The sequence below is a fragment of the Pantherophis guttatus genome, chromosome 2 (assembly GCF_059756535.1).
Source record: "Pantherophis guttatus breed Tessera chromosome 2, ASM5975653v1, whole genome shotgun sequence".
In the NCBI taxonomy this organism is placed as follows: Eukaryota; Metazoa; Chordata; class Lepidosauria; order Squamata; family Colubridae; genus Pantherophis; species Pantherophis guttatus.
The window spans coordinates 48,816,583-48,842,930 of NC_142064.1; the positions used below are offsets into that span (position 1 = coordinate 48,816,583).

The 26,348-nt window shown below is 35.3% G+C and overlaps 1 protein-coding gene across 2 annotated transcripts in view; it reads right to left on the reverse strand.

Annotated features, from left to right (window-relative positions):
* Nucleotides 1–26,348, reverse strand: part of EFNA5 (ephrin A5) — a 201,407-nt gene that overhangs the window by 11,567 nt on the left and 163,492 nt on the right. The gene's annotated exons all lie outside the window — the stretch shown is intronic.

Here is a 26,348-nt window from a genome sequence, read left to right on the forward strand (position 1 = left end):
TTTTTATGTTTCAAATTTTCTGCAGCTATGAAAAATATTTGAAAGGTTTGTTTTGAAAATTGGATGAACAAACTACACCTGCTCGAAGTAATTTACTTTGGAAGGCTTGTACGGCTGCTTCAAAAGCTATCTTTGATTTTTTTTTCTCACTGTCTCCATGCATAACTGCTTTCTTTCACTATTGGATCACACAAAACAATTATCTATGCATGGATATATTCGTAAAAATCACGAGGTTCAAAGCAGTCATATGAGCCAAAGAACATGACTGTTTTAATGCTTCAAGTAGGAGTATTTCTCTTGCACCCTACTGCATTCGGCTCTAATCTTGTCCACTTTGGCCTTTAAAGTATCAATACAGCATTGAAAACCAAACACAGGTAGTCCTTGACTTACAACAGTTCATTTAGTAACCGTTCGAAGTTACAACAGCATTGAAAAACCTGACTTCTGAGCATTTTTCACACTTATGATCATTGCAGCATCCCCATGGTCACGTAATTAAAATTCAGATGCTTGGCAACTGACTCATATTATGATGGTTGCAGATTCCCCTGGATCATGTGATCACCTTTTGTAACCTTCCAAGAAGCAAACTCAATGGGGAAACCAGATTGATTTAATAACTGTGTTACTAATTTAACAACTGCAGTGATTCACTTAACAACTGTGGCAAGAGGGGTAAAACTCATTTAACAAATATCTCAGCAACATAAATTTTGGGGTCTATTGTGGTTGTACGTCGAGGACTATCTCTAGGTGCTGATTCTAAAAACAAAGCAGTCATCGATTATACTCTTGTATAAGGCTGAGTTTATATTATTTATCTACCTTCATTGACAAATAACAGAAAATTATAAATCTGTACTACCTAAAATTAAATGTGGTATGTTTGCTAAATCCTCTCTTATAAACTCCTTGGACTTAAGCTCTATGTATAATTTAGCTAGTTTGGAATGAAGATTCTAAGTAAGCTGTCTGTCTGATTTGGACATTCTAAGAGGTTGTGATTTATCCACATAAGCAAAATTAACTTTCCTTCCATTTTTCAGCAAAAGCATTTGATGGTTTGAGCCATTATTGTAAGAGCTTGTGTCCAAGTAATATACTAACATAAACAAATGTATCTATCTATGTGATTGCTAAGACTCAATACTGACTTGACGGCACATAATCAATCATAACAATGTAAAATGTGTATGTATTATATACATGCACATGGACGAAAACCATGAGAAATAAATTATTCTTGACAATACTGCGGTTGAACAGGACTTTTCTTTTCAATCAGCAGACACATTCTTCAACCTTTTATTACAATATGGGAAATTCCCTCCTTTAGAGTAGAGAAAATATGATTTAGTTACTATATAGTCCCAGGAGTAAAGATATTAGAGGGATTTTATCACTAAATGTCCTGGTGAAGAGACATTGCTATAATAGTTCAGAAGTTTGAACTTTTTATCAGGGATCATTCATAGATTATTTAACTTGGAGATCTTTATTTAACCTAATGTGAAATTATCATTGATTTTTTTTTTGAAAAAATGCTTTTGAATACTACAAATAATGTCTGTTAATAACTGGTTTTTTGCTCATAAATTAATGTATGTAATATGTTATTAATGATTTGCCAATATTTATAGTTTTATTTATTTAATTGAACCTACTATGCAGCATAGCAAAATGAATTATGATTCTATGTCATCCAGATAATAGGCTACCAAAGACTGGAGATTTAAGAGTATATCTGGAATATAGAGATAACACAATGTTAATGAAGATCAATTGTTGCATATTGTGATATAAATTTAAGAATGCCATAGAGTATGCTCCAAAAATAATAAACGTTATGATGATGCCACAAAGAGGGCAACAGTATACATGATCCACTTGACTTGGTGAAAATTGGAAAGACCGCCCTATGAAGATTGAGCAAATACGTTGATAAATAGTTCTGAAAGTTCTTATTAGTGTAATATGTGAACTTAAGGTTGATAATCAGTGGTTTGTGTGTACAGCCAGTCAATACTCTGCATATTAAATTTCCAGGTAGGTAGGACTTACAGGGATTTAAGAGGTAACTTGCTTAAAAATGATATGCTGCTTTATAAAACAATTGTTCACGATGCAATGCTGCATTTCAGATTGTTCTCAAAATGATGCTAATTTGGAAAGCATATAGATATAGACAGAATCAGGAACTCTTTTGATTTAAAGACATATTAGCTTTCAAATGACAAAATATTGGGTTAAGAGGGGAAAAAATCCAAGACAAAAAAAGATTAAGAGGCATAAGAAGTCTGCCTCTTTTAATCGTAAACAAAATTGCACAATGATGTTTCTCAGCTTTAAGTCATGTTCAAAGACAAATACTTAAGAAGTGCTAACAGCTGGCTTCCTTGTGTACTCTCAATAAATCAAATATTGGGGAAGCCTTTACTGACATTTATTGTAAAGAATGTGTTACAGGGCAAAGTATTGCACTCTGTGGAGGCATGCAGGAAACTGGCCCCCTTCCAAAGGCCTCTGGTGAATATACAAATCTTATTCAAGACAGATTAGGTGGCTTAATAAAATAGAAATGTCGTGTTTTCTACCTAACAACAGGGATACAGGTACAGAAGAAACTTCCTCATTACCTTAAATGACCAAAATGTGCAATTCTTTCTATGTCATCCTGTCTCTTAATTGCCTTTACAAATGACACAGAAAAGCATAAAAGTATATTCAAAGGCAGGATGTCAATTGTTATACTTATGCATTGGAAGCTGTGCCTTTGCAAAGCAGTATATGATAATCCATCATACAGTGGATTTTTTTCTTCGACAAAACAGCAAGGCAAGAATTTCCATAAACTTGCTTTCAGACTACAAATTATTTCTCTTACAATGAAAAGCTCCAAATACAATTCTAACTTTTATGACCACAGAAAAGTTTTAAAAACTGTGATGATTATTACATATAGTCACCCCAAATAGTGAAACTCTCTTGTGACTAAATACTACTCACCATTAATAAAACTAGCTCAAAAGAATCTTAATGTAACATCCCTAAAACATTGCTTATATTTCAACTGGTTGATAAATTCCGAACTAATAAAGGAGAATATTTATAGCTCAGGATTGAAATGGGGGGTCCTTGGTTCTTTCTGAACTTGGTTGCTTTCTTGCAGATGTTTCATGACCCAAAGTAAGTAACATAATATGTGATAGCTGATGATATTATCTAGTTTGAACCAAGTTCAGAGAGCACCAAGGACTACTCAGATTCCCAACTGAACATCCTTACAAATTAACTTGAACACCAAATTAGAAATGATTGTCTTATTTAATCTCTTCCAATCTTATATTTTACTATTACACTCTTAATATATTCATTGACTGATTATGTACCAACTAATCAGTGTGGATTCTTAGTGACCACATTTTCTCCAGGATGATTCCTTCTCAATGTGGTCTTTCAGGTAATATAACAGTGCAGCCATCGTCACCGTAACCGACTCCAATGGTTGATTTGTTTGCTGAACTATTTGATGGGGGGGGAGGGGTTTCACTATCCATAGAATTCTCAGTTTTCCTCAACCAAAGTTAAAAAGCATCAATCCTGCTTCTTTATGTCCAACTTTCATTTCCATAGAGCATTTATTTATTTATGTAGTTATGTATTTATTTATTTTTCGTATTTCTATGCTGCCCACTCTCCGAGGACTCTGGGCGGCTTACACCAAAGACAGTATACTAAATAGCATATTGCCCCCAACAATCTGGGTCCTCATTTTACCTACCTCGGAAGGATGGAAGGTTGAGTCAACCTTGAACCGGTGAGATTTGATCTGCTGATCTGCTGAACTAGCAGTCAGCTGAAGTAGTTGCAGTACTGCACTCTAACCACTGCACCACCTCGGCTCGGCGCATCATAGAGAAAACCATTTCTAGCATGGATCGGTTGTGGTTTCACTTAGCAACCACTTACTTAATGACTGAATTTTCAATCCCAATTGCAGTCACTAAAAAACGATTACCGGTATCTGCCGTGTTTGGTCTTTACATTTAATCTTAGGCTGCTGGGTTCCTATAAGCAAAATCTATGGAGAAGCTGGCAGGAAGTCTGAAGTTTCTCTTGCCATGTTTTCACCCACTTGACCATGTTCCATAGCACCTGACCGAAGCACCCTATCCCCCCCACCTGCACTACAGAGTGCATTTGCCCCTTGCATTCCCTCCCCTGCAGCTTTCACTTGCAGCTTGCTTGCCTGGGAGTCTCACCAATTCCCACTTAACAATCCTGGGGTTATGACAGCAACCAGGCCTGCTGAGATTGCTCTTATCAAACATCATGCTTTATTGCTTAGTAAAGAAAATTCCTGTCCCAATCGTCATCATAACCCAAGAACTAACTGTGGACAAGAAGGAAGTTGAAGCAGCCCTATATAGACAAATTTGAAATTTCAAGTACAGATAGTGTTTCTAACAAAGTATATGGACAAGTCTTTTGAAGTGTGTGAAAAAGTATGAATAGCAGAGAATTGCCTTTAACCATTTTCAGCACAATATCATATTTATTAGTCAAATCCAAGATCCACATAACCTTATATAACTCTCAGATCTAAATTCTAATTGCCAGAAGCACCAAAATTCTAATATTGTGTGTCAGCTGTAGAGATTTGGAAGTTTCATTTTTAAGAACCACCATCTGCTTCATCCTTAGTAAAGAAATGAGCTTGTGTGGAAGCATTAAAAATGCAGTTTCCCATTATGTTTGCCAAAGGCAATATTTCTCAATTTGTAGGAGTCAAAGAAAAAAGAGAGAGGAAAAGTTAGCCTATTAGTAGAGTTGAGCCTTTCTCCCATAGGACTTAGTGTGATTTACTCCACAACACAAACATATGTAGATTAGACAGGTAAATGCAGTTTAAACATTAATATTCTTCTCACAATGGAAATTGAAAGAATTTTCCATTGACATAAACACTACTGAGAGACTGCTGAAGTTTAATGAACTGAGAAAAAGTTTTCATGTATATGATATGCTGAAAAACAAATAAAAACTTGCTGACAAAATGTATTTTTAAATTATATACTTATATATTATAAAACCAGTAACTTAGACCAGGTATTTTACATACAAAGTAATACCATCTCTCAGAAATCTGTGGCTCCATTTTCAATGCAGTGTCAATTGTGTTTAAATCTAATTGCTCATAAGAAACTTAGTCTTGCATGTTTATTGTGTACTTATTTTAGGTATGTGGTTTATCCTTACAAATTCTATAATAAATTCCTTTGCTAAACAACTGTAGCAAATTACTCAGCTTGCTGGCAACGTTTGATCTCGCTCTCCATTTAATTTTCAAATAGGTTAAGTTTCCAACAAAGCCGGGGGATTTTAACATCTTGAAGCAAAGAACACAACGATACCAGCTACAGAAGGTGCAATTGCATTAATGCTGGGAAAGTTTCATGGGCTTTGCTACAATGCCTTGTTTATATATTTTAATTTTTTAATTAATGGACCCAAAGTCTAACTTTTATTGGAAATTTTATTTTATTTATTCATCATATTTCTAATTAAAAGATTCTATTGTGCTTTCATGGAAGTGAAAAGAAATTTTAAATGCTTGCCATCAAATTCAAAAATACCATGTGTGGCATATTTCAAATTGTCCTATGTTATCAGGAGGGCAACTGAAATGTAAACTGACAAGGACCCTACATCTTACAAAAATAAATAGGATTGCTTGGGCCCTACAGACTCTTGTCTTTTTTACTCTGCCTCAGGCTGCTGCAAGGCCTATCTACTTCCTAGAGGTAGATTCATTCTACATTCCAGCCCAAGTATGAAGAACTTTTTCTATGCAAATGTTACACTGAATATACAGAAAAGTAAGCCCAATAGACACAATTCACCATCTCCCAATATATCTAAAGTCTATATTGAATTAATTTCTGTATAGTTGAAAGAATATTACATATTGTTAAGTTAGAACTGTGTAAACGAGCACTTCGCAAAGCATCGTGGTTCGAATGAAGTATTCCTCCTCAAAGACAGCTAGCTAGTTTAAAGGGCTTGATGCTTTGATGACTTTCACAACTGGTTTCCACACCTGTTTCATTCCACTGGGAATTTCAATGGATTGTGGCTGTCTGTTCATGAAGGTGGTTGACTCTTCTGAAGTACATGGCTGTCTCAATGCTTTAAGAGTAGGGTTCAACCCAATAAATAGTTTAGAGTTTGTCAGAGTATATTCATGAACTGGAATAGGGCATAGCAACAGGTCAGCCAATGGGGAACTGTTTGGTAACTGAAACATAGTTTCAGTTGGCCAGTATGGGGCCATAAGAGTCAGTTTGGAACCTGGGCATGGCTTAATTGTTCTGTATATAAACTTGAGGGCACTAGCTTCTCCCTTCTCCATTTTGCCTTCTTCATTTTGTGCTGTGTTTGTACTTGCTATTTCTCTTCTCTACAACGCGGAAAAACCTACAAGGGTATTGCATGCCTTATGTGTTGTTATGTATATGAAGACGTTTTGAATCCTGCTGAATTGTCTGATTGTGTGTGCTGCAACAAACTCTGACAGAGTTCCCCTTCAAATGTTTTGTACTGCCATGGTTACTCCAGTAACTTATAATACATGTGTCTATACACAGTCCACCTTGAATATGAATGGAAATGGACAACTTAGTTCAAGTCTGCATTGAGACCTCTGACTCTATTTTGCTAAAAACAGGATGCTATCTTTCTAGCCAAATAGAATTTTAAAATACCACAGAGAACACAAGTATTCAGACTGTTTACTAGAATCAACAGAATGTGTTTGGGAGATAAGAACTGAGATTTTCAAAAATGGAGTTTTATTGAGAAGTATTTAAAAATGGTAATCTAAGATTTAGATTAGAAAGGATAGTTTGATAAGTAATTATGTTGTCAGAGAGATATCCCTTTGATGGATCTTGTTTCTGGAGTGAAAGGAAAAATCACAGTATAAATTGGAAAGCTAACAGGATACAGAAACTTGTATTGAATTTTTTGCCCAAAGCAATAGGCCAAATACTCTTGGGCATTAAGATTCAGTCCTAAAAGAAGAAAAAATTAAGCAACTTTTTCTTTTAGAATTGAGAAGGTGTAATTGAGTAGTATTCAGAAAAGAACTACACAAATGTGGAAATTTAATATTCATCTTAGTGAAACCTGAGAATTACTTGGAGAATTCAGAGATGCATAATTTGGACACTTAGCCAACGTGTTAACAGGGAATATTCACAAATCAGTCAAAGAAATAAGAAACTTTGAATGTCAAGGAAATTGAGTGAGCTGCAGAATTTGAACAACTGTTATAACTTTTTATTGTTATTTTTAATAAAACTTATATGCAGAAAATTCTGAAATAATGACTTCTAGGTATTACTTCCGTCAAATCGTGGTATTAGATGGATTTAACTAATTTTCATACAGAATAGAAATGTCAGGGTCAATTAATAAACGATACAAAGTTTATTTGATTAATTGGGTTGGGGAGAATAATTTCAGGCATGCCTATACTAATGAGTACCAGAATATAAAAAGGGCAAAGACATTGTTTTTCTAAATAGAAAAAACTATTTTCGAAAGAATTTTCTAAATTGTCAAGGACACTCTTTCCTAAATTTGATAGTTCTTACTACTTGTGATGACCCTGGAAAAACATCATGAGCTTAATCCAGGACAGCAAGGGAAAGAAACTCAAGGTTGTCCTGCCTTGATTTCTTTGGTAAAAGATGGAAGGAAGGGAAAATGCTGTTAGGCATTTGAGATATTACTATGATAGTTTATGGTAATAGAGTTTTAGTGTGTGTGTGTGTGTGTGTGTGTGTGTGTGTGTGTGTGTGTGTGTGTGCGTGTATTGATGTCATGCCAGTGACAATCAGTATTTTTATGAATTGATTAATAAGATATTTTCCAAGAGCAAGCAACATCGTAAGGGCTCCAGTCAATGATCTGTTTGGGAATTTTGAATTAATATATGGACATCAACTGTTGTTTCACCATATTCTTTCTTAACACTCCAACCTAAGCCTCACTAACTAAATCTAAATCATATATCATTTAATATAACTGAAAATACATCCAGTTTTATGATTCTCAGTCATTTAATATTTTCTTTGTTAGAAAATTTGGCAGAAAAAATTGTAGTCTTGCATTTTTGTCAGGTAACTCTCTCATTATTTTCAATATAAAGATTGCTATGCCAAATGATACAATGAAGGCAAAGGGTTTTGAACTTAAAAAGCAAAAACTGGGAATTCAATTTTAAAGGATGCTGAATTTTATTTGAAATCAACGTGTCCTTAGGGTTCAGCTTATCTCTTTGATAAAAAGACCCACATTTAAATTATATTTAGATTTTGAAACAGTTTGAAGATACCACAGGACCAAAAGTTTCTTCTACTGGTAAAAACAAAAAAAGACTTTCTTGAACTTTTTTTGGACATCAAAAGTCCTTTTAAAAATATTCTTACTTTGAATGGTTAGAGAAACAGTATAGGATCCACAATTTCTTTCCTGCCACCAAAATAAACAAGCAGACAAGCAAAGGACAGGGACATTTTGAAACAAGGGTAAATGCAAAACAAACTCCTAGTTCTTTGACACAAATATTCATCTTAACCTCCACCAGGAAGCACACACACATATGATCCAAAAGGAGGAAATTCCTCACTGAATATAAAAGACAGAGCAGGCACTACATTTAGAATGCATTACATACACTCTAAAAATAAAGGTAACTTGACTTCTGGAATTCTTTCCAATGCTTTTACCCAGCACTAGCCATGGGAGATGCTGATAGAATCTCAACTACAAAGAAGTAATGTGTTGTACCCTGTGTATCTGTGTGCACTCTTTGTGCCATGTTTTTGTATAAATGTTGCCTGTGTGTACATGTGAGATGTAATAAGGATGGGCATATAATATAGTCTAGTCAGGATTGATGCATATATAGAAGTAATCTTGGACTTTATGAGCACAATTGGGACTGGAATTTCTGTTGTAAGCTATGTGGTTGTAAAGTGAGTCAGAATTATTCTATGACAATTTTTATTGTTGTCATTAAGCAAATCATGCAGTTATTAAGCAAATCCAGTTTCCCCAATTGGCATTTTTCCCCCTTTTTGCTGGAAATAGGCAAAAAAGGTCACAAATCGCGACTATGGGACAGGATCCTGCAACCAGTTGTAAATGTAAGCTGATTGCCAAGTGCCTAAATTGCAATCACATGGCCTGCATGAGTGGTGTGATGGTTGTAAGTGCGAGTACAGGTCGTAAGGCAAGTTTGAACCATCATTAAATTAACAAATACCAATCTGTACTTGGTTTTTCTTGTTCTCCTCTCATGTATATGTGTATATGCGTATATAGCAGTGTTTCTCAACTTTTAAAATATATGGACTTGAATTCCAACCATGCTAGCTTGGGAATTCTGGAAGTCCATGTCTTAAAATTGCCAAGGGGTAGAGAGTGGGCTGTATATATTGCAGTGTGGATCACATGACCAGGTGGAAGGGCATTAAGAACACTGTTACCTTGGGTGTCCCTAAGGAAAATACTGAAGATTTTTTTCTGGGTTTTTTTCTCTTTTTCTTCTAAAGTTCTTGGGTGGATCCAGTCCATTTTCCAATCTGACCTTTGGGCAACCTCTCCTAAAAAAATTTAGTAGGATTGTATTTCCCTTTCTTAGAGTTATGAGAGCTTATGTACTGGAGACAAACTCCTTGTGTGTCCAATCATACTTGGCCAATAAACAATTCTGTCCTGTCCTGTCCTGTCCTGTCCCATCCCATCCCATCTTCCAGCTGACACCAAGATAAACAGTCCTGAACTTCTTTAGATAATTTACTTTTAATGTTTCGCTGAGTTGTAAAAAAAATCCTTATCCTCCTATTCTTCTTATAGTCCTTCTAGTTATTATTCTTTTTGTACAGAGAAATAATACATCTAGCCACCCAGCCAATCTATAAGTAAACCACACCCTTATTTTAACATTTCCTTAGCCATACCATGTATACCTAAAATGTATCATTTTTCAATAATTTCACAGTATTTATGGCTTCTTTTTTTAAAAAAACTTCTCCCACAGACACAAACACCTATAACATTTCTTTCAGTTCCACTCTTCAACTTATCAATATTATTTCCATACAAATCTCAAAAATACTCTTTCTAGAATTCATTAATTCAGTTTCATCCCAAATCATTTAATCAGTTATTTTTAATTCCATTCCATTTGCCAGTAGCTCCTTGTTTAGCTTTCTTGCACCTATTTTTATTTATTTTTATACTGCCTTTATTATTTTTCTAAATAACTCAAAGTGGCGGACATACATACTACTCCTTTCACTTCCTATTTGTCCCACAACAATCACCCTGTGAGATGGGTTGGGCTAAGAGAGAGTGACAGACCCAAGTCACCCAATTAATGTTTTATGACTAAGGTGAGACTAAAACTCATCATTTCCTAGTTTCTAGCCTGGTTCTTCAATCACTAGATCAAACTCGTTCTCTATACTTCTAAAACTTTTTTATTTCTAACAAACTAATTATTCTTCACTTCCTATACTTCTATATATAATCTTTAATACTATGGGCTCAATTGTAATGGGTAAAAATAAATAAAATATTTTCAATTCCTTGCTCTCTTTCAGTGTTTTTGCCACAACTTTTTTTCTGTAAACACATTATATAATTGTTTGCTTACTTTTATACAGTATTCACTTCATCATTCCACAAAACACCGCATATTCCATAATGATATATATTTTTGCTGCACAATGCAATGTAATTCTTTTCACTCTGTTCCAAGTATCTTGTACCTTCTTTTTCTTGATGTCCACTTCCATTAATTCAACTGTGATACTAATCCATCTTCTAACACTTTTTTATAATGCAATTTATACGCTCTCTTCTGGTTTTACTTTCTAGTTACTTTCATATCTCTTCTTCTGTGTTTTCCCCCCACATTCAGTCACATTACTAAAAAATGCCCTGTCCCATATTTAGCACCTGTAATCCTTCTGACCTTCACTAATTCTCTCACAATTTTTCCTCATAAATATTCAGATCAATCATGCTTTTTGAGTCATTCCTTTTTTATAGGCACAAATTAATAGATAACTGTTTAATTCATGTACATGTATTCGTGAAAATATGTCTTTTTCAATGCAGAAACTTTACAAGTTCCTGTATTATTTATTCTTGACACTGCGTCCTGTATGTTATATAGATCCTACCCATCTATTCATGTAGATTTTTCTTCTTCTAATTTGGGTTGCATTAATTAAGAATGTTATACAACTTGTACCATAACGAATCTCTGGTTCTTCCATTAGGAATAGTTACTTGGATATAATATAGGACTATTATAAACCTATGGATTCTTATTTTTAGAAAGACCCGTAACAATGAGGTTTAATCATACTCTCTGATACACATTTTAGTCCTTCATTTCTAAATGTGCAATTTCATTTCCTACATATAATCTTCAACTACAAAGTCTCATCACTTTACTATTTCACAGTTCCACATTTTTCTCTCTCTCATCTTTCAAATTTTACTCTTCTTATATTCTTTCAAATGTCCTGATTATCACCAAACTAACTCACAGATATTACATGTACTGCTCAATATGGTTTGGGTTAATAAAGTATTTAACATAACATTTCTTACTGATATGGTAAATCTGTAGACTATGTTATCAGCCTTTGTCATATTCATGCCACTTGCAGCATTCTCTAAAACTGGCAATTTTAAGTTAATATTCTAGCAGGACCAAAATCAAGTTTTATCTTAAACATGGTCACACTGCTCTATGTAAGCTAGGATCCCTGATCCAAAGACAATTTTGCCTGAGGCCTACAAGTTAGGAGACATATCTGTTCCTATTATATAACCAAATACACCTAGATATTCTTCCCTTTCAGAGTAGAAGGAGAAAAAAGAGGTCTTAGTGAAGTGGTATAAGCTAATCTGTTAGTATATACCCAAAAAAGTGTATTAAAAAAATATTCTTGTAACATTTCATACAGTCCTTAAATCACAAGGTAGACTCACCATCACGTAGCTTGAATCAAGTTACAATAGAACTTCTGGTCACGACCATAATTTGTTCCATAACTCTGGTTGCAACCCGATTTGGTCGTGACCCAAACCTAATTTTGGAAATTTGGCGCTTACAAAAAAAATTGGTGCGGAAGGGGAAATTGGCCGCAAAAAAAAAAAAAAGTGACAATTTTGGTTAAAACCCAATTTGGTCATGGTCAGAACGTTCATGACCAGAGGTTCTACTGTACATCCAAATGTTTTATCATATAGAACCATTTTGTTCTTATTAAATGCTGTGTTGGAAGTTTGCTTTTCTTTCCAAACTCAAGTCTTTGGCTCTCATAAGAATAAAGCATCGTTCCAAGAGATATATGAACCGGAGTTCTATTTTCTTATTTTCATTGGTATATACTTTTTTTTATTTTTACATTAAAATACAAAATTAAAGAAACAATTTCTCTATGATTAAAATATTATTTCTTCTGCTTAAATAAATTAACATTGTTTAATTAAACCTAAAAAATATCTGCAGAAAACCCAATTCGGTCCTAAGTATCTTTTTCAAGGCATGGCATACTAAATATTCAGACAGATTTATTAGTCCTGTTAGTAACTGTTTTTAGAAATCTTTATAGTTTCATGTGAACCATCAATGACTTTCTGGCCTTGAATTACATTTATGTGCCTAATAAACCAACGTATTTTGTTTAATTCTATCTATAAGCACTTGTTTGCTATGAATGCAAGTATCATGATCATTTTCAAGTTTTATTTTTGTAGTTATTTGCTTAACCCAGGGGTAAAATCCAGCAGGTTCTGACAGGTTCTGGAGAACCGGTAGTGGAAATTTTGAGTAGTTCAGAGAACCGGCAAATACCACCTCTGGCTGGCCCCAGAGTGGGGTGGGAATGGAATTTTTGCAATATTCTTCCCCCAGGAGTGGGGAGGGAATGGGGATTTTGCAGTATCCTTTCTCTGGAGTGGGGTGGAAATGGAGATTTTGCAGTATCCTTCCCCTGCCATGCCCACCAAGCCATGCCCACAGAACTGGTAGTAAAAAAATTTGAATTTCACCACTGTAGTTTACTGAATAAATCACAGCTGGCTGGGTTCACTGAGGTGGCGCAGTGGTTAGAATCAGTGGTGGGTTTCAAATTTTTTTACTATCGGTTTGGTGGGCATGGCATGGCTTGATGGGTGTGGCTTGGTGGGTGTTGCAGGGCAAGGATAGTGTAAAATCTCAATTCCCATCCCACTCCAGGGGAAGGTTACTGCAAAATCCCCTTTTCCTCCCAACAGGTGGGACTTGGGAGGCAGAGAATAAATGGGGGTGGGGTCAGTCAGAATTTTTACTACCGGCTCTCCGAACTACTCAAAATTTCCGCTACCGGTTCTCCAGAACTAGTCAGAACCTGATGAAACCTACCTCTGGTTAGAATGCAGTATTGCAGGCTACTTCTACTGACTGCCAGCTGCGTGTAATTTGGCAGATCGAATCTCATCAGGCTCAAGGTTGACTCAGCCTTCCATCCTTCTGAAGTCAGTAAAATGAAGACCCATATTGTTGAGGGCAATATGCTGAGTCTGTAAACCGCTTAGGAAAGCTATAAAAGGCTATAGAAGCGGTATATAAATGCTATTGTTATATTCTTGGTATGATGCAGCAGTATTAGAACACCAACTTGATCATATTTAAACTTTACAAACTATTCTTATTAATCCTACAAACTCCCTTTTAAGGCAGCTAATGGTATTATCATTTCCTGGGACAGCAAATCTACAGATTATTTTTCGAGTGTGTGCAATGTATTTTAGAATTTCCTTCTCTAAAAAGATAATTCTTTGTAGCCTACAGAATTTATGGGCCAGTATAACACAAATAGGCAAAATGACTTGAAAGTGAATTGTTCAATAAATCCTGTATTTCCATGTCAATTTTTCTGTTTTTTTATGTATACTTTTCCATCATTTAAATTAAGTGACAACAGCAGGAATCCGTTTTTACCTGTACTTATATGAAGCTCTCACATTGTCTTTTAAATAAGTCTCTCTCCTTTTTTCTTAACAAGTAAAATGAAAAGCAATTCTGATGAACTGTTATGAAAAATATATAAAAGATTTTATTTAAAATTTGTCAAGAAAATGTGCTAAAATTGAGTGCCAGAAAAAAGTATGTCTGAAGTGCCCACTTCTCTTTGTATAAGTTAAATTATTATATTCTTTGATTTGGGAAAAGAAGAAAGGAAGAAAAGAATGGAAGGAAGATTATTCCAAAGAAACTGGCCCTCCTGTAAGTGAACTCTTTTGGTATGAATATGGAACAGATGCTGAATACATAGATCTGCTCTGTGGGAACAAAAACACTTACAACCTAGCTCTCTCTATTAAAGACTTTGCTTTATACCACTAGTTTTCTGTGCACCACTGTGACGGGTTTTGACTTTATAGAAAAAGAGGCCTCATATAAGCAATACTCTAACTCTTAAATGAAAATAGTCTAAGAACAAAAAATGACAAATACGGAGTTTAATTCACATGGGTCCTTGGAGATATGCAAATATTCAATTAGAATTTTTTTTTTAGCTGGAGGAAATTATAAAGCAAAAAATATTTTTACAAATAGACTTTGTACCAATGATAGCAAATCCTATGAATGATATTCTATCTTCAATATTAATGCAGGATCAAGAATAACTGCCTAATTGAAAAAAAAGATTTGGGTCCCAGGATGAAATAAAATAATAATCCTTGAAACAAATATTTTCAAAATGCTTAAAGTATGTTTGTTACTGTAATGTAAAATTAGCAATTAAACTTTCATCTTATTTTTTTTTTTTAAAAAATAACTGTACTGGAGTACTTCAGGATCTGGTTTGTTTCTTTAGCTTTAGAGTATATATGTTAATTAATATCTGAATACAAACTTTCATTTATAAAATTCAACCGAAATTCAATATAAGCTCATTTATATACCAGTATGAAAGGTTTAAAAATACCACATGTTATTCCAAATATTGAAATACATTTAAACCAAGGGCTGTGTGTGTGTGTGTGTGTGTCCCCAAAAGCAAAAACTGCCTTTTTGTTTTATTAACAATGCAAATCTTTGGAAAAAGTCCACACATTAAATAAAACACTTGTTTTCCCTACTGATAACCTTTCCTGTATCAATACATTGTTGCCTGTCAGTCTTGAAAATAATTGAAAGTAAGATTCCAGAGGCAGGGTGCTTTGCTTCTGACTAGATCAAGACTTCAGGCAAATTTCCCCTGCCAGTGAGCGCACAGCTTGCCTGAAGTCATAACCTTTGTTGGTGGAAGGGAAGTAGCCTTGAAACAGATCACGAAGCAGATGTTTAATGTCAAATCAGAGTCTAGGGATACATAGGCTACTGCAAATAAAACTCTTCGCCTGTCTGCCTAGTTTCCCAATTCCCTACCATGTGAAATATGAACTTGCCAACAAATGGCCAGTGTGCTAGGCAGCACAGCAGGCAGAGCGACTGCCACAGCTGCGTCAAAGAAAGAAAATTTCATATATTTGTAACATTTTCATTATCTTCCTTTACAGCTCTAAATTAAGAATGAGACATTGTACTACTTCATTTCCTAAAAGGCGAGAAAGCTTAGTGTTGATCTCTGATATGAGATGAATTTCAGGAAATAGTTCTCTAAAACCGTGATCTTTATTAAGCCGATCCAAGTGCATCTACTGGCAGACACAAAGTCTCATACAAAACAAAATAATCAAGTGCAATTTCCCAGCTTCCTAATCTATCACACACAGAGTCATATATGGGAAAATATCATGCCAACAATACAACAGAATTGCATTATTATTTATTTTCAAATTTGATATGTGCAATTGATTATGAAAAGCGCATCCTCCATTTTCAAAGTACATATTTCAGATCCTAATGTGTAAAGAGCTTGGATGAAATTGGTTGCACAAGTGAAGAAAAAAATCTGGCATATGACATCGATATGACAGAATGCACATAGCGGGGTCATAACACGAAGTTCTGCCCTTTTGTATTTCTGTTGCAACATCACATGCCCTTATGGAAGTAGAGCTGACATTGTCATGCACATTTTGTCACCTGTCCCTTCTTCTATTTCCCCTGCCCCAATTCTTTGCCCCCTGACCATCTTCAGACGCATACAGAACTTTATTTAGATTTCTATCTTTAAAGGGTAGAGACAAAAAAACATAACACCAAACTGCAATATGCTATCCTTGCTTTTGGACGAATAATGTATGTAGCCTGTACTATATGTACAATAAAATCAAGCAACTATGTGCATTTAATGAACAATAGTTCAGAATCACTGGCTTATGTTATGGAAAATAGACTGCTTGTCACAAATGATTCCTTTTTCAAACATCTGTTTCCACAATCTTCTCTCTTCCATAATATTAATAAACAATTATACTAAGACAGCACCACATTAAAAACCACTGTCCATTTGCTAGAGATTATACTTTATAATAAGTACTTTGAACTCTCAGGACCACCATGATACCATTTCCAACTGTACTGCCTTACATCAAACATAAGCATCCACAATAATTTCAGTTATAAAATACGTATTATTAATCATTTACATGAATGCTAAACAATTATTTGTTTGTAAAACTTACAGAATGCATATATATTTCTCCAGATATTAATTATAAATCAAATTAATTATGACATGTACATAATGTACAGCATAAAAGTTTCAATAACATATAGATCTGACAATAAGTATTTATAGCACAGCTTGTGATTAGTTTAAACAAAGGCATCCTGCAATTGCTAAGCACTTTTTTTTTTTTTTTACCAATTTGGAATTTTTTTTACAGGAACTGAAATAATATTACTAAAATAACCATCCAAGCACTATTACCGAATGCATGTGGCAATAGGGCCCATTTTACAAAGGGACAGATAAGCACGATTACTCCATTTATGTGCATGATTTATTTTATAAGTATGGTTTACATTGCATGCTAAGCCACAACTAAGCAAACCTGATTATGGCTTAGTGCAAAGTATAAATTTAGAAGAGACTGTCCATATGCCCCTGCATTTTTATTATGAGTGATTCACGTATCGTATTAATTCAAAGTCCAACAAGCCATATTGTAGAGTAATGCAATGTATGAATTTGCCACCTTTCTGCTGGAGAATAGGCAGCTCTGTGGCCTTCTCACTTATTTTAGGTTTGCAGATGGAGGGTGCTGTTTGGTTACCTTGAAGATGATGCTGTTAAGCCTAAACAGTCACACATAATCATTTCTTACTTATAACACTCAAAAAGAGGAGCCAGAAGGCCCAAGAAGACATGGATGATGAGTGATCCTTAGAGTTTATGATACTGTCCAGAGTCAAAGAAAATATAATAGGTCAGGGATGGGTGAGAGCAGTAAAAACAGCAGGCCGGCTTGCTGCTATCCAACATTTCTCAAGCAAGCACTACATGCTTCAACTTCGAAAGCTATACACTTTGCACAACCTTAACAACAATAACTACCATCACTATCAAACTATTTTCCTTGACAGTGAGAAAAAACATTAGCAAGGGCACTGAACCCTGGAGCAGTCCTGCAATACATTACTTCAATATTCTTTCTGCAACATGCTAAGTAGATGCATCGGTCAGGCTAGACCGGCTATATTGGTCAGGCAGAAACATTAAATCTTTTCAGTTTCTACCTCTCTTCACTCTGGAGAATTCCATATATGTCAAACATGGATCAACATTTGCAGGTATCTTGTTGTCAATTCAGCATCTCGATAAATTTTGGAATCATTAATGTAACTGTACATTTTGGAGAATCCTCACTTCCAAATATATTTACTGAAATTCATTAGAGCCAAATGCAAACCTAATGCTTAAGTTAAATTATGACATGAAATCTAAGTTTCAAGAATGGCTACCAGCAATTTGTCCTTTTAATACTGAACCATAATACACATGTCAGCCAGTATATGTGGAGCAGCATCAATTTATTCACACGAAGTATTTAATTTCTCTCTACTGGAGAATGTGTCATCATTTCTTGCATTCAGGAAAAAAATGAGGCAATTTGAGGAATATTATTTGGTGGTAGATAAAACTTCTCTCAGTCAACTGCCTCAATATTTAAGGTAAACTGATTCATCTCAACTGTGTTCCTTTTCATTATATTGCTTTTTAAACATACTACTATATTATACCTGTGATTATTGTAAACTAGCCAGAGTCAGAGTTTTGTGAGATGGACAGCCATGTAAATTGGCTTAATAAAATAAATACAACTTTTTATCATACTAGAATGTAACACAACATTTATATTATGCATAAAAATAATATTTGAGAAATAGCCAGATATAGAATTAAGGAATTTCAGATCATTTGTTTTTATTTTTGCTTTTTATAAGAAAAATGTATCAAATAATCTAATTTTTCCCTTTTTTCTTACCATACCACCAGAAATTGCAGTCTATACATAAATAGCTAAAATTATGATAATTGCTGGAAAACAATTTAAATTGAAATATCGTCACAGATTTTCCAAGCCGGTATTTTGTTAATGAATGTCTGCTACAATAAACAAAAGAGCCACAAGTTATTGAAAAGATTCTGAAAAGTTTTAGATAGAGTTCCTTGTATTTATTTGCATTTATAGTTCCTTAAAAGAACATTGTTGCTTTTAAACCTCATCAGAAATCTTCTTTTCAATAATTTCAGCTGGAAGAATGTTTAAAGTAAGAGAATAGAGATTTCATTTCTATCTACAAAAGAAAGACTTTACTTTTACTATCACTGAATTCATCCACTACCTGATAGTAATCAAAAAGTTAAAACCTGTCACTGTATTCTGAAGTGCACCTTCTCAAGTCTTCTACATTTTATGCTGAATAGGAATCTTTTATTGTAAAATCCCGATAACGGGTTTAGTAGGTTTCCCTACGGCATTATACCATCAAGACAGATTTTTATCATGCCCTTTTCCTGTGAAATATTTCACTGAAAATAATTGGAACTTAATGATCCTTCAGTGAAGTCACTAGTCAAGGAAAAAAAATGAAATAATCCAGAAGAATGTCATGTTTAAGACTGCAATTTCATTTCGCAGAATCTTCAGATGTCCAGTGGGAACTGTCAAAGCCATGGATCAATTAATTTTCTAATCTCTTCATAATGAGCTTCTCCCTACCTCCCACTTCTTGTTTGTATCTTCTGTAGCGAGCAGTTTGAACTTTATGAGTTTGTTTTGATCATCTTCTTTTCTCCTTTCTAAAGTTTTCAATGTCTTTAAAAAATCAATTCTTTTCAAGGAGGAAAGAAATGTCAAATTAAATTAATAAATTATAAATGTTAGTAATGCCTACATTTAAAGCAATGAAACAAACATTTCCAAATCTGGTATATGGCAAAACGTATTTTGCTGACAAATCTAGAAAGTGTGATGGCCATATTGTTAGTTTACCTATATTGCTGTTAATATATTCATTCTAATTTCTTTCTTTTTGTTCCCATTGGCTCTCTATTGTCTGTCAAAAAATACAATATTCCACAAGATTTACCTACCGTGTTTCCCCGAAAATAAGCTCTCCCCCGAAAATAAGCCCTCCCCAAAAATATTTAAATGCATGTGCAGCCGGTCCCGCCATTTCCTCTGGTTAGGGGGGACAGAGCTGGAAATCAGGTAAGATGGCAAGGGGAGACCTGCCTTGCTCCATGCGCTCCAAAATAATAAGACCTCCCCCAAAATAAGGCCAAGCGCTTATTTCAGGGTTCAAAAAAATATAAGACAGGGTCTTATTTTCGGGGAAACATGGTATAGATTTATAAAATATTAAATGATTATACATTACTCTTTCAAAGCCTGTATAGCTTGAGTCTAAAAATGTAAGAATTAAAGCTTGACCTAATTCAATCAAGAATGGCTCCCCTAGGTAACATATTTCACAGAAGTTATTTTGTATTAAGAGTATGCTTTTTAAGGGGAAAACAATTAATGTAGTAACTGAAACCAAAAATAATCCCAACATTTAAAAACATATTAATGTAAATCTCAATTGGGATATAATGGAGAAAATTTAAAACTAAGTAGTAGTTTTCTTATCCTGTTTTTATTTGCAGGTAATCCTTGGTTAGTGACCATTTGTACAGCAACCATTTCAAGTTACAAGGGTGGTGAATGAGAAAATGTATAGCCAGTCCTTGAAATTGCCCTCACAGCCCCTCTATGCTCATGTGATTATAAAGGCATTTGGAGAATGGCTGGCAATTATGACAGCTGCAGTGCAGTCTCCTGAAATCACGATTGCCAATTGTGATCTACAGTGCCAGCTTCTAACAAGCAAAGTCAATGGGGAAGCTGGCAGGTGGTTACAAATGGCAATCATGTGAAATCACATCTAACAATTATGCAGGGCTCACCTGAAACTGCAACCAGAACTTCTGGAACTCCATCATAAGTCAGCATGGTCATGTGATCACCATTTGCAAACTTCTGCCAGCTTCCCCATTGACTTTTCTTGTTATGCTATATAACCTCTTTGCTTAACAATGGAGTTCCTGGTTCCAATTACTGTAGTTAACTGAGAGCTATCTGTATTTTTTTTCTTTTTTTTTTCTTTGTAATTATGTACATTTATCCCTGAACTAAGGATAAATGTTGGTGATACTAATATCATGTTCAGAGTTTTACAGTCCACTATAAAGGCCATAGTGTGCCTCAAGGTTTCATTCCTGACATCCATGCGTCCAAAGATGTATGTAGACCAGTGATGGTGCAGTGGTTAAAAAACAGTACTGAGGGCTGACTTTGCCCACTGTCAGGAGTTTGATCCTGACAAACTCAAGGTTGACTTAGCCTTCCATCTTCCGTAGTCAGTAAAATGAGGATCCAGATTGTTGAAGGCAATATACTGACTCTGTAAACCGCTTAGAGCAGGGTGGTCAAATGCCTGGCCCTTGGGCTGGATGCATCACACACTGGCCACGCCCACTTTAATGAATGGGGGGAAAGTCTCGATAGGTCATATGATGCTGCCATGATGATGTGAGTTTGACACCCCTGACTTAGAGAGTACTGTAAAGCACTGTAAAGTGGTATGTAAGTCTAAGAGCTATTGCTATTGCTATGAATGGATGTGTGATTACATGTGAAAATATTTATATAAACTAACATTTTTCAAACTTGGCAACTTTTAAGTTGTGTAAACTTCAACTCCCAGAATTCTCAGCCATCTTGCTCAGTAGAAAGTCCAGGAATTAAAGTCCATACATCTTAAGGTTGCAAAGTTTGAGAGATACCGATATAAACAATGCCAACAAACCCACATAGAGAGATATACACATATGGTAACAATCTTCTTTTCTGGTAGAAAAATGAAACACAAATATAATCTGTCATTTGTTCAATGTAAGCGCTGGATACACAAACATATACAGAAACCTATCACAAACACTTATAGCACACAAAAGTAGAAAGGATTTTTATTGCCTCAAATACAAGCTAAACTAGGACAGCAAACATACATACACAGGAACAATTGACTGCTTGAGGTCTATTAGAAAATGTCCTCCCTAATTCTTTATTGGAAGGCCTTGGGCAAGTTGCTATATAATATTCTAACTGCTGTTGTAAAGATAAAAATGAGATCTTAGCTTTAATATAAATGCCATTAAGACAAGATTTGAAAATATTTTAGATGCCCAACTAGCAGACCAGACCAGGAAATCAACTCCACATGAATGCTACTTTTAATGGCATTGGCTGTAACAGTGGTATTTAAACTGGGGAATAAAGCATTTCATGTGGATAATGGAGCCATCTCTAATTGCCTGTGAGTCAAGGACACAGTTTGGGACTGCCACTGTCAAGATATTTGTGTAAAACAACTGTTTGTTTTCTCTGTGCATTTGTGTGAGTGGGTGGGGGAATAATGGCATTATTCAAGACTGGAAAAAGGGGGTAATTGAGTCAAAGATTTTAAGAATCACTAAAGCTTGCAAGTCTGATTTTAGTATCCTCTTTCTTATATCCCATTAAATTAAGGAAGCATTCTTCCAAACTTCCAAAATTATGTTCTTTTGGACTCAAAAAATGTTTCAGAACCTAAACATATCTCCATTAAAGTCATCTTTCTTATTCTCTATACCAGGGCTGTCAAACTCCCAGCCCGTGGGCAAGATGTGTCAGACACTGGCCACACCCACACCTGTTTTAGAGAAGGGGGGAAAAGTCCTGATACATCATGTGATGCCGCCGTGACAATGTGAGTGTGACACCCCTGCTCTATACCACCTTACTAATGGTTCAATCTAAGTTTATAACATGATAAACATTTGTAGAGGGAAATGGTTTTTCTCCTAATAGATTACCTTTCTCTATACAAATGTCATTCTGGATAAAAAATATTAAGTATTTCTACACATGTATTTCTGCTGAAGACTGTATATATTACCGTATACTCCCAAGTTCTTTCTTTTTTCTTGTTCTTGTTCTTTCTTTTCCTTTTTATCCTAGTTTGGTTCATAAGTAAGGTAGTTACGTACATTGCCAATGATAGAAGGAATCTTTTAAAGCCATTGATTGGGTAACATTTGAACTGAAAGTTTGAACTGAACATTTGAATTGAAAATGCCAATTTAGAATTTCTATCTTTTCAATTAGGTATATTTTATGGATTACATACAATATTTGGCCCAGAAAGTGAGGGATGCCCTCAACGACATCAGTGCATAATTCAATATTCCTTCTGCAGCTCTTGATAGCAGAAACAACAATAATTGTTACTGATCTTTTTTTGAAAATGTATTATTAAAACATAATTTAGCCCAGATTTATATTTTATATTAAAAATAGACTTTGTGTAGACTATGAATAGAGAGATGAGTATGCTAATTTAATAATATTTGTGTAGAAAAACTTACTATATTTTCTTATTTGCATTTTTTTTTTAAAAAAATCTATATTTTCAATTTTAAAAGTTAAACATTGTCACTTGGTCCTGATTTAAATATAAATACCAAATATCATCACAATGGGAAAAACTGATCAGCTGGGTCTTGGTAGCTGTTTAGCCTGATCCATTTATGCTACCCATTCTTAGATTTCTTGACAGTCCTCTTATCCCTTGTTATGATTCTTTTCTAAAAACCTGACCTAGTCGAAAGAGCTCTCCAAACAGAAGATGGCTTCAAATATAAATTATCTTATATGAAATAGGACTTATTTATTTTTATCCTGTCATTCTTCTCTGTGATATCCATAAAAAGTAACCCTAATTTCTATAGTACGAATTGCTATATACATTTCCTACATTTGAATTAATACATGCAGCAGAAAGATGAACACTTATAAAACACCACATAATCAGCTATAATATAATTTCTTTAAGTATTTTTTAAAGAAATACTTTGTATTTCTTCAACCTTTGTTAAGCCATTACTAGTTATAGGATGCTACTAATTTTCTTGTAAAGATGGACTAGCATTTTAAAAATTTAAGCTGAAAAGTAAAACAAAACATTTCCAAAAGTCAATTGCCAATAGAATACATTAACAGCGGAAATAATTTGTTTATCCAGGTGCAAAGGCCAAGAGTTTCTTTTCTATAATATACTTGTGAGATGCAGATTACAAGCGCAGTCCTTTAAATACTTCTGTTTCTAGTGTGTTAATGATACTTGAATTTTTGAACAGCAGGAATCCAAATAATCTCTTTTCAAATTGTAATATGATAGGCATTTAGGGGAAAGGACACTCAAACAATAGAGGCCAGTGCTACTTGGTCTCTATCTTCATTTTCTTCAGCTGCAAATTATGCAATAGCTTTTAACACTCCCTTTGAGGGTTTTAAGAACACTACTGACATCAAAAACTATTAAATAGTGATGATTGTTCCAGCTTTTCTTTTTCAAGACCAGCACTTAATTCTTCTAATAACAACTAGCCCTTTAATTAGCATACTAAATTAAGAAAAAAATCCTCTTTAAAAGTCACCTTGATTGTCCATTTAATGTTTCATTATCAATGGTACCCCAAAAAATAAAACAATAACAAAATAAGCATGCAAATCTACCAAAATCTTCTAATTATTCTGATTTCACTTAGAATAGTTAAAGCAACTGTATTGAGTTTAATATCAAGGTCAAGGTTCCTTGCTTTATGTTAGTGGCTGATAGCCATCAGCATTCATGTTCACGTCAGAACCAATCTCTATAAAAACTTAAAAGGATGCCTAATCTATATATATATAAAAAAGGCTGTATGTATGTCCCAGCATAACTCTGGAACACCTTGAGCAATTTCAACCAAACTTGGTATACAGATGGCTTACTCTCTGGAAACAAATATTGTAGGGGTAAGACACCCTAGCGCCCCTAGGGGTGTGTGTGTGCGTGTGTGTGTGAGTGTGTGTGTTCCAGCATAACTCTGGAATATCTCAAGCAATTTCAACTAAACTTGGTACACAGATGACTTACTCTCTGGAAACAAATACTGTGGGGATAAGACACCCCTAGGGGTGTGTGTGTGTGTGTTTGTGTGTGTGTGTATTCCAGCATAACTCTGGAACACCTCGAGCAATTTCAGCCAAACTTTATACACAGATGACTCATTCCTGGAAACAAATACTATGGGGGTAAGACACCCCAACAACCCTCAGTGTGTGTTCTGTTAAGATACAGCCTGTTGTGCCTTAAAATGGCTTCTACTTTACAGCATAGTGGAATTGCCATTATAACGGCGCACCCTCCCAGCCCTGCTCAGCCGGCCAGGGGTCATGAGAGGAGGAGGGGGAGGAGGAGGAAGGCTACCGGAGTCTTAGTGTAGGAGCGAAACAGCTCTATACTTGCCGTTGCACCACATTTGTGCTCAAGGCAGTCTTCGCCTCCTGCCACTTCAGTCTGGAGCTCGCACCCACTGCGCTTGGCTGAAGAGCTACCAGGGGACGATAACAACACAGCAAGGCAATGGCCAGCCTCTTAGGGCAGGAGCGAAGTAACCCTGTACTTGCCCTTCATGCCACATTTGCACTCAAGGCAGCCCTCCCGCCTCTTCAGGCTCAGAGCTGTAAACCACATCCTGTTGCTACGGGCGAGTGGGGCAGGATTGCATTGTCGCTCCATATCGTGATGGGCCCCAGGAGGAGGAGGGGACCCCATCTCCTATATCGTGAAGCACGCTAAAGTTCACTGTGTTGCACAAGGCCCTTTGAGAGTGCCTCAACTTACAATTATTTGTTTAGTGACTGTTCAAAGCACTGAAATAGCATTGGAAAAAAGTAACATAACTGCAGCAACCATTGTAGCATCCACATGGTCATATGATCAAAATTTGGTACTTGGCAATTGGCCTGTATTTATTATGGTTGCAGTGTCCCGGGGTCATGTGATCACCTTTTTCAACCTTCTGACAAGCAAAGTCAATGGGAAGCCAGATTCACTTAGCAACTGTGTAACCCATTTAAGAAATGCAGTACTTCACTTAACAACAAATTAAACAAACAAAATGTTAAAAAGTTATATTTATTGTAGTTACTTATCAAGCAGATCTAAATTATATTAAAGTAACCAAAATATCTTTACAATTCCCAAGGCATGACACAACTTTTGAGCCCCTCTAATGTTTGGAAATTGAAAGTTGACAAATTTGACACACCCTAAGTGTGGCAAGAAAGGTTGTAAAATCGAGCAAAATTCACTTAGCAACTGTCTTGCTAAGCAATGGAAATTTTGGGCTGAATTGTGTTTGTAAATCGAGGACCACCTTTATTTGTAAAAGAAAAAGTTCTAAAGCTGCTAAGTAGATGTCGAGTCCTACCGGAGCTCGCCATCAATGGAGGGTGTGGGAGGAAAAGGAGTGGAGATAAGCAGCCGCAGCGAACACACAAATAGTTCCTGGATAGCAGCATTCAGGGCGATGATTGATGACGTTGCTGGGCCTCTCCGATTCTGCTGTCCTCGCTGCTCTGGTGCTCGCAGCTGTTACTGTTAAGGGAGTGGGGGGTGCTTGATTGATAATCACCGGATGTATGTTTAAGGGGCTGAGTTTTTGTTAAATAGCACTGTGGTGTGATTACACCCAGCGCTGACTTTGAACCAAAACACCGACTTGTACTTTACTTTTGACTGCAAGCTTATCATTGCCAAAGTAAACCCTGATTCTCTGTGCGTTACTGGTGATTATTTCCTATCGCAGTTCTGAACGAACGACAAGCCGAGAGTAGATCTTGTCAAATTCTTTGATTTACTTTTCATTCCTAAAAGTTCATTCAGGTATTCA